The following is a 9,661-nucleotide window of genomic DNA, read 5'->3' as shown; positions in this document are numbered from 1 at the left end:
GGCCCATTCTTCCTGACAGAGCTGGTGTAACTGAATCAGGTTTGTTGGCCTCCTTGCTTGCACACGCTTTTTTAGTTCTGCCCACACATTTTCTGTGGGATTGAGGTCAGGGCTTTGTGATGGCCACTCCAATATCTTGACTTTGTTGTCCTTAAGCCATTTTGCCACAACTTTGGAAGTATGCTTGGGGTCATTGTCCATTTGGACGAAGCAAGCTTTAACTTCCTGACTGATGTCTTGAGATGTTGCTTCAAAATATCCACATAATTTTCCTACCTCATGATGCCATCTATTTTATGAAGTGCACCAGTCCCTCCTGCAGCAGAGCACCCCCACAACATGATGCTGCCACCCCCGTGCTTCACGGTTGTGATGGTGTTCTTCGGCTTGCAAGCCTCCCCCTTTTTCCTCCAAACATAACGATGGTCATAATGGCCAAACAGTTCTATTTTTGTTTCATCAGACCAGAGGACATTTCTTCAAAAAGTACGATCTTTGTCCCCATGTACAGTTGCAAACCGTAGTCTGGCTATTTTATGCCGGTTTTGGAGCAGTGGCTTCTTCCTTTCTGAGCATTCTTTCAGGTTATGTCGATTTAGGACTCGTTCTACTGTGGATATTGATACTTTTGTACCGGTTTCCTCCAGCATCTTCACAAGGTACTTTGCTGTTGTTCTGGGATTGATTTGCACTTTTTGCACCAAAGTACGTTCATCTCTAGAAGACAGAACCTGTCTCCTTCCTGAGCGGTATGACGACTGCGTGGTCCCATGGTGTTTATACTTGCATACTATTGTTTGTACAGATGAACGTGGTACCTTCAGGTGTTTGGAAATTGCTCCCAAGGATGAACCAGACTTGTGGAGGTCTACAATTTTTGCCTGATTTATTTCGATTTTCCTATGATGTCAAGCAAAGAAGCACTGAGTTTGAAGGTAGGCCTTGAAATACATCCACGGGTACACCTCCAATTGACTCAAATTATGTCAATTAGCCTATCAGAAGCTTCTAAAGCCATTACATAATTTTCTGGAATTTTCCAAACTGTTAAAAGGCACAGTGAACTTAGTGTATGTAAACTTCTGACCCACTGGAATTGTGATACAGTGAATTATAAGTGAAATAACCTGTCTGTCTCTAAACAACTGTTGGAAAAATTACTTGTGGCATGCGCAAAGTAAATCTCCTAACCGACTTGCCAAAACTATAGTTTGTTAACAATACATTTGTGGAGTGGTTGAAAAATGAGTTTTAATGACTTCAACCTAAGTGTATGTAAAGTTCCGACTTCAACTGTACACTGCACAGGAGTTTGATGGCATCTTAATTGGGGATACAATAAAATGTGTAGTTTTGTCACATCACACAATGCCACAGATGTCTCAAGTATTGAGGGAGCATGCAATTGGCATGCTGACTGCAGGAATGTCCACTAGGGGTGTTGCCAGAGAATTCAATGTTCCTTTCGCTACCAAAAGCCACCTTAAAGGTCATTTTATGGAATTTGGCCTCACAGAGGCTGGTTATGGAGTTGTGTTGGCGAGCGGTTTGTTGACATCTGCAATCATCACCTCATGTTTCAACATGATAATGCATGGCCCCATGTCACAAGGATCTGTACACAATTCCTGAAAGCTGAAAATGTTTCAGTTATTCCATGGCCTGCATATACTCACCAGATATGTCATCCATTGAGCTTGTTTGTGATGCTCTGGATAGACGTGTACGACAGTGTTCCAGTTCCCGCCAATATTTAGCAACTTTGCACAGCCATTGAAGAGGAGTGGGACAACATTCCACAGGCCACAATCAACAGCCTGATCAACTCTATGTGAATGAGATGTTGCTTTGCATGAGGCAAATGGTGGACACATCAGACACTGCCTGTTTTTCTGATCCACGCCCCTACTTTTTTTGTACATTTATATACACAAAACCCCATAAAATTAGTGGATTCGGCTATTTCAACCACACCCGTTGCTAACAGGTGTTACCATCCAGCACACAGCCATGCAATCTCCATAGACAAACATTTGCAGTAGAATGGCCTTACTGCTCAGTGACTTTCAACATGGCACCGTCACAGGATGCCACCTTTCCAATAAGTCACTTCATCACATTTCTGCCCTGCTAGAGCTGCCCCGGTCAACTGTAAGTGCTGTTATTGTGATGTGGAAATGTCTAGGAGCAACAACGGCTCAGCTGCGAAGTGGTAGGCCAAACAATCTCACAGAACAGGACTATCGAGTGCTTAAGAGCGTAGCGTGTAAAACACCTCTGTCCTCGGTTGCAACACTCACTACCTAGTTCCAAACTGACACTGGAAGCAACGTCAGCGCAATAACTGTTCGTCAAGAGCTTCATGATATGGGTTTCCATGGCTGAGCAGCCTCACACAAGCCTAAGATCACCATGCGCAATGCCAAGCATCGGCTGGAGTGGTCTAAAGCTCGACTCTGGAACAGTGGAAACGTTCTCTGGAGTTACGAATCATGCTTCACCATCTGGCAGTCCAACGGATGAATCTGGGTTTGGCGGATATCAGGACAACGCTGCCTGCCCCAATGATAGTTCCAACTGTAAAGTTTGGTGAATGAGGAATAATGGTCTGGGGCTGTTTTTCATGGTTCGGTCTAGGCCCCTTAGTTCCTATAAATGGAAATCTTAACGCTACAGGATACAATGACATTCTAGATGATTCTGTGCTTCCAACTTTGTGGCAAAAGTTTGTAGAAGGCCCTTTCCTGTTTCAGCATGACAATGACCCCATGCATAAACTGAGATCCATACAGAAATGGTTTGTCAAGATCTGTGTGGAAGAACTTGACTGGCCTTTGGGATGAATTGGAACGCCGACTGCGAGCCAGGCCTAATCGCCCAACATCAGTGCCCGACCTCACGAATACTCTTATAGCTGAATGGAAGCAAGTCCCTACAACAATGTTCCAACATCTAGGGGAAAGCCTTCCCAGAAGAGTGGAAGCTGTTATAGCATCAAAGGGGGGGACCAACTCCATATTAATGCCCATGATTTTGGAATGAGATACTCAATGAGCAGTATAGATATGAAGGTTCTTTCTCCATCTTCCTCACATTCCTCTCTCTCTCTCTCTGCCCATATGAATGTACAGTAATGCTTTTTAAGATTTATTAGTATTAAAATGTGCGTATTTTTGCCAAAACGTAACAGCGGTAAAACGTTTATTTTCAAGGTTATAACAAAATAAAAATACAATGTTTACCTCAATTATAGTGAATATTGTAGGTTCAGCTACTGCAATGCATAGTCAGAAATGTTCAGGTTTATGTTGTGCAGCTTTGATGGGTGCACAGTTCAATCACATGTACAAAACAATACCTGTTTTATCCCCATTGAATAGTGTTTACTGGCTTGTTAAGGCAGTGTGCATATTGCAATGTTTAGATTCATTTAAAGAGGCTCACTTACACCACAATCAAACTCCAGCATTTTGGATAATATTAGTATTTTCTCATAATTGTCATTTAGTACCAATCAATTTATTTTCATACACAGACACTTGATGTAAAACTCGTGCTAGCTTGCATATTCATGAATGTACCAAAGTATATAAATTGTGCAAATAACTGTTTAAAACTGCAATTTTTCAATTACAGAATGCCTCTAGTCTATTTGCCTATTCTGGCTACTGTGTGAGTATGCATTGATTGAATAAAGGTGTTTGCTGACCAATGCTTATGATTTAACACCATCTTCAATCCCTACTTTAAACAATTGCACCATTTTGCAGGGTGTCCATCGTTCACTTGATCTATTCACTGTTCAAGAAATGACAGCAACGTGGGTGATGTTTCTCCAAACTGCCCCAAATGACATATCTGAGAGGTCCGTTTGGACTGTGAAGCACTACTCGTTTTTTGAGATCCGTTTCGAGAAGCTCTTAAAGTGCAAAGGCAATGCTACTGTATTTCGAACACAATGTTCACTCACACCAGTCTATAGATAATCATTGCTCATGCTACTGTGGCCCTCCCAACAAGCTCTCCCCTACACTAATACACCCCTAGAGAGTGTCAGTGTGTCATACATGATTACAGCCTGATGTCGGGTATGCTTCTATCTCTCCATCTGGAGACGGATTGGCGTTGCTGCACAGGAAAAGGAAAGGGAAAGGGAAAGGAGGGATACCTAGTCAGTTGTACAATGGAATGCATTCAACTGAAATGTGTCTTCAGTGGTCTCATTAAGTTCTTGATGAGCGATGAATGTGTCTCAGTGGTTTTCAAAAAGTAACTTTCCCTCCCTAATAATTGTCGGATGGACTGAAAATAAGAAACTCACATACTCTGGAGAAACAGTTTCACGTACATATAGTGCCCCAAAAAAACAGTGTCGCGTACAAATAGTGCCCCAAAAAAAAACAGTGTCACGTACAAATAGTGCCCCAGAGAAACTGTCATGGACAAATAGTGCCCTGGAGATATGGATGGTGTTAACAGATACACTACCGTTCAAAAGTTTGGGGTCACTTAGAAATGTCCTTGTTTTTGAAAGAAAAGCATGTTTCTTGTCCATTAAAGTAACATCAAATTGTTCAGAAATACAGTGTAGACATTGTTAATGTTGTAAATGACTATTACAGCTGGAAACGGCTGATTTTTATGGACTATCTACATAGGACTTACCGAGGTCCATTATCAGCAACCATCACTCCTGTGTTCCAATGGCACGTTGTGTTAGCTAATCCAAGTTTATAATTTTAAAAGGCTAATTGATCATTAGAAAACCCTTTTGCAATTATGTTAGCACAGCTGAAAACTGTTTTTCTGATTAAAGAAGCAATAAAACTGGCCTTCTTTAGACTAGTTGAGTATCTGGAGCATCAACATTTGTGGGTTCGATTACAGGCTCAAAATGGCCAGAAACAAAGAACTTTTTTCTGAAACTCTCCAGTCTATTCTTGTTCTGAGAAATGAAGGCTATTCCATGCGGGAAATTGCCAAGAAACTGAAGATCTCATACGACGCTGTGTACTACTCCCTTCACAGAACAGAGCAAACCGTCTCTAACCAGAATAGAAAGAGGAGTGGGAGGCCCTGGTGCACAACTGAGCAAGAGGACAAGTACATTAGAGTGTCTAGTTTGAGAAACAGATGCTTCACAAGTCCTCAACTGGCAGCTTAATTAAATAGTCCCCGCAAAACACCAGTCTCAAAGTCAACAGTGAAGAGGTGACTCCGGGATGCTGGCCTTCTAGGCAGAGTTGCAAAGAAAAAGCCATATCTTAGACTGGCCAATAAATAGAAAATATTAAAATGGGCAAAAGACACAGACACTGGACAGAGGACCGACACTTTGGATGTTATGTTTATATTTTTGTTCAGTATAACAACAGACTTTCAGCACGCTTATAGGGAAAGGGAATTCAACACGTATGGCACTTAGACAAAGAAATGGATAATATGACGATTTTGTGGCAGCTGTTTTGTTCGACTTCAGTGCAGCTTTTGACATTATCAATAATAATCTGCTGCTGAAAAAAAAAACATATGTTTTAATGCAGTGGTGATTTTTAGAATGACAATCTAAGTAGGGAAAACATATACAAATCAATTGTGGGATGCATGGCAGCAAAGCCACTACACAACACAACACTAAATATCACATTAGTTGCACTATAACGGTGACAAACGGTGCCCACAAACTGTTAGGGCCTAACACAAAAGCTGTCCCAACAGCAGAGCTTTCCATTCAGCACCACGGAGTGAATCCTTACCACCTGGCTATCTGCGGAGCCTTTGTCTGGCAGCGAAACAGTTCATTCAGCCTCATTTACTGCCTTTAAAAAAAAACATATGGTCAAGTGCCACAAAGAGGGACATATGCAAATTTACAATTGGCCCAGAAGAGAGCAGTACACGGCGAGCCAACATTGATAATATGCATGTCAATCTCTCCTGGCTCAGGGTGGAAGAAAGATTGACTGTGTCACTGCCTGTCTTTGTGAGAGGTATAGACATGTTGAAACCACCGAGCCGTCTGTTTAAGCGACTAACGCACGGCTCAGACAACCCTTCATGCCCAAGACGTGCCACCAGAACAGACTACGGGAAATGCACAGTACTACATAGTAGAGCCATGACTACATCATGAAACTCAGTCAAGCAGTGAAATCAGATTCAAACACGGATAAAACGACAACTCATGGAACAATGCGGACTATGACGAGACACACAACGGCACACACAGCATACTCAAACACATGCTAACACATCTGCCACTGGCACTGAGTAAAGCCTGTCTGTCTATGTATGCTGATGACAGAACACTGTACACACATACATTTTAATACTGTTATTTTGCTGTACGTTTTTTTGCTTGATTTTGTAGTGTCGATGTGTTATGGTAGTTTCGTGTAATAATGTGTTGTGTTAGGAATCGTTTTATTGTCTGTAATTGTGATTGGACCCCAGGAAGAGAAGCTGCTGCCTTGGCAACCGCTAATGAGGATCCGGGAATAAATACAAATGCAAAAAGGTGAATTAGTACCTAAGCTACTGTACATACAAGGAATTGTTTGTTTGTTTGTGTGTGTGTGTGTGTGCATGCATGTCTTGCAAACCTTCTGTTTGTTAGAGGTCAGTCCCGATGGTCAGGAAAACCGAGAAATGCAGCCATTGCTCAGCAACCTACTAGAGGAGCCTTCAGAGGTTAAAGAAGACCCGGTGTAAGAGATAAAAAGAGAGAACGAGAGGGGGAGAGAGAGAGGGAGAGAGAGAGGGAGAGGGAGAGAGAGAGGGAGAGAGAGAGAGGGAGAGAGAGAGGGGGAAAGAGAGAGGGAGAGAGAGAGAGAGAGAGAGCCAGGGGTTGTGGAAGGGTGTTAATTTCCAATCAGCAAGATCGCTGTACATGCTGAACAGAGTTGAGTCTGAACATTTCACACACTAGAATCTAAGCCGGGCCTAACCTGGAAAAGAGGTAACAGTCGTGATTGCCGTGAATCCTTGAATTTGTCAAAACGATCTCGCTGTATTCCTCATCATAATTGTTTACTACCTCATATACTTCAGGCGTACTAAAGACCCCTGCTGGAGAAAACAGCTGCTCAATGCTTTCTGAGTCACAAGTGTGGGCATCCACATTGACTACAGTGCCGGAAGTGATGCTGAAAATGGTCCCATTTTTTTTGTAGCAGCTTCCTCCAAATCAGAACGTTTGGCCTTGGTTGAGGTAAACCTCCCAAATGGCACTTCTGAAACTACTTGTGCCTCATACTCTTTGCTTGAGCCACGAAACACAGTTGGTCAGTTCTCAGTCTTCCAAAGCCTCATGGCATCCATCATCGGGAAGTGGAGGGATTTTAACCGGAAGTCACCGTTGTAGACATTGACATTCCCACCCTGAGTTTCCACTCAATCGTTGAAAGTCTTTCGGAAATCCTCTCCCCCATGTCCACAAACCACAAATGCAGCCGTGTGTTCCTTGACACTTCCTGGGATTAACTTTGTACACTGCTTTGCCTCCCATGTAGCATGATATGCCATACTGACATTCAGCTCTGCTTTCAATAGACCCCCCTTCTTTAGCATCTGCTCTAGACATTGAATATACTAGTCATCCACTGCATTAGGAGCCATGTCCATTTTCTTTACCACAGTAGTAACTTAAAGAATGGAGAGTAGTTCAACATTATTTCAACCCAGAGAAACTGGCAAACTACCCATGTGGGACCCAACTTTTCAATACAACAATATAATTTAGCAATTTTGTGCCATCTGACCTTTTATCAATATTTTCCATGACCGGTTGATTTTGGGCAAATATCCCTTCTTAGCCTTCTATCAATGGTTTTGTCTTAATAATTATAACTCTTTACAATCAGGGGAATTGGCGAGGAGAGGGCCAAATTGAAATGTTTCTCACTGAAGAAATATGAGACGCCTATGCGTAACCATGGTAAAAACTGAAAGGGAACAATTTAGAGATTATGAGGAAATGGTCAGAACAAAGGTGAGGACACAACAGTCAACCTGACACAATACAGAATACAACATTTTACTGAGAAAAGATTTTGGGACTTTCAGTGCCACATATCACCGATAAGAATTACCCAATTCAATCCAAACTCTGCACATAGCTTGTCCCACTCGTGATGAAGTGACAACTAAAACTTACCCCGCAGCAAGGAGGACCACTGTTAACACCATCAATTTCTGAACTCACATTTTCTTGTTTCCATTGTAGTGCAGTGGCGATGTTAGAATGTAAATCTTAAGTGGGGCAAACAAAACAAAAAGTGGGATGCGTGCCAGCGAAGCCACTACCCAACACTAAACAATACATTAATTGCACTATAACGGTGACACACGGTGCCCACAAACTGTTAGGGCCTACATAAAGCTGTCCCAACAGCAGAGTCCCAGCATCTTACCACTGCTACACCTGACTATCAGTGGAGCCTTGTCTGGCAGCGAAACAGTTCATTCAGCCTCATTTACTGCCTTTAAAAAAACATAGCTGATATGACTGACTTGATTAAACAAATGTGGTTTCTATGGACAATTGAGATGTACAAAGTATGGCATAAGGGGATGACAAGCGGATAAGAGGCAATCCGTGATTTTGATTAAGACATTAATGAGCAAGCTAGGATGGACGTAGTCAAAATAACTATTTGTTCAGCACTTTTGAAATGTACAGCAACAGAATTCAGAACATGGGCCGTTCTTACAGTATTCTCCCTGTACACCAAGTCAGAACCGTAGGATAAATAAGGAGGCATATAAGCAGACAATTAAAGTTCTTACAATATCCAATTATTATATTTCTCAAAAAGAGGTTATAGGCTACATGTGCACCACCAAGTCAGAACAGTCGGCGACATTAGCAGGTGAAAATATTACTAATTATTAGGGTGAGGCACATGAGCTACTAACAGCTTACTAGACAACATACACTTAATATTACTTTCTTGGCTACAGTATACATATCTCCCTGGCATATTGCATCATTTATGCAGCAGCATACAAGACATTTTTGGACTCACCTTGTTGTGCTGTGCTCACTTGAACAGGAAGGTACCGCGGCGGTCCTTTATGGGCAAATTTTGTCATCAAACTTTGTCATCAAAGTCTGGCATTCTCTGGATTTAAGGTGCTTTCAAGACAACTGGGAACTAGAAGAAAGAAAAAAGGTTGAATCATGATGACGTCAGTGATCTTCAGGTTGTAGCTCTAGAAAGTTCCAGATTTACAATTCCAAATTGGTTTAAAGTTCAAAACGTATTTCTCCAGTCGTAGCTCGTTTTTCCCCGAGTTCCCAGTTGTCTTGAATTAACTCAAGTCAGATTTTGTAGTTCCGAGTTAACAGTTGTTTTGAGAGTGGGACAAATCATGCTTCATTGACTGTTTTTAATTTTAATATTGGAAAAGAGACCCTTAATCTTAGACTTGGTACAACACAGCCACTACACTGAATAGGAGGCTAACAATTTCTTTGCAATGCTTGCAGTTAGCCACTGATTCCTTCCAAACCACTCAGTGTTGAATTTGCGATTTCCAACTTGTTGTGAAATGTTTATGTCCAATGGCCGATGAGCACCGATATGTTATGTCTATAATTTCATTATTTCTCGTCATATGACAATGATTTAAAAAGGATTTGCCGATAGATTGTCGACTT

At 41.8% G+C, this 9,661-nt stretch overlaps 1 pseudogene; it reads right to left on the bottom strand.

The window, feature by feature from the left end:
- Positions 1–5,329: 5,329 nt before the first annotated feature.
- LOC135574021 (T-cell ecto-ADP-ribosyltransferase 1-like) lies at positions 5,330–9,643 on the bottom strand (annotated as a pseudogene).
- Between the last annotated feature and the right edge of the window lie 18 nt (positions 9,644–9,661).

This window comes from Oncorhynchus nerka, linkage group LG11 (genome assembly GCF_034236695.1).
Source record: "Oncorhynchus nerka isolate Pitt River linkage group LG11, Oner_Uvic_2.0, whole genome shotgun sequence".
Lineage (NCBI taxonomy): Eukaryota > Metazoa > Chordata > Actinopteri > Salmoniformes > Salmonidae > Oncorhynchus > Oncorhynchus nerka.
This window is presented reverse-complemented; position numbering and strand designations above follow the sequence as displayed.